Source organism: Scyliorhinus canicula, chromosome 6 (genome assembly GCF_902713615.1).
Source record: "Scyliorhinus canicula chromosome 6, sScyCan1.1, whole genome shotgun sequence".
Classification (NCBI taxonomy): domain Eukaryota; kingdom Metazoa; phylum Chordata; class Chondrichthyes; order Carcharhiniformes; family Scyliorhinidae; genus Scyliorhinus; species Scyliorhinus canicula.
The window spans coordinates 198,535,987-198,536,579 of record NC_052151.1 but is presented as its reverse complement, the minus strand read 5'-3'; positions in this window follow the sequence as shown (position 1 = coordinate 198,536,579).

Sequence of the window (593 nt, the reverse complement as noted above, 5' to 3'; positions counted from 1 at the left end):
CGCGTGGGTCGTGAAGGTCGGGCCGCGTGGGTCGTGAAGGGCGGGCCGCGTGGGTCGTGAAGGGCGGGCCGCGTGGGTCGTGAAGGGCGGGCCGTGTGGGTCGTGAAGGGCGGGCCGTGTGGGTCATGAAGGTCGGGCCGTGTGGGTCGTGAAGGGCGGGCCGCGTGGGTCGTGAAGGGCGGGCCGCGTGGGTCGTGAAGGGCGGGCCGCGTGGGTCGTGAAGGTCGGGCCGCGTGGGTCGTGAAGGTCGGGCCGCGTGGGTCGTGAAGGGCGGGCCATGTGGGTCGTGTGGGTCGTGAAGGGCGGGCCGTGTGGGTCATGAAGGTCGGGCCGTGTGGGTCGTGAAGGTCGGGCCGCGTGGGTCGTGAAGGGCGGGCCGCGTGGGTCGTGAAGGGCGGGCCGTGTGGGTCGTGAAGGTCGGGCCGCGTGGGTCGTGAAGGTCGGGCCGCGTGGGTCGTGAAGGTCAGCCAGGCGGCAAAAATGAATCCTGAGCAAACAAATTTAAAAAACACTGCACTAGTTAATGTGAGATGGTCACCAAAAAGCACCACCCTACATTACTGTTGGCATCAAATCCCTGAGGACTTTCAGGA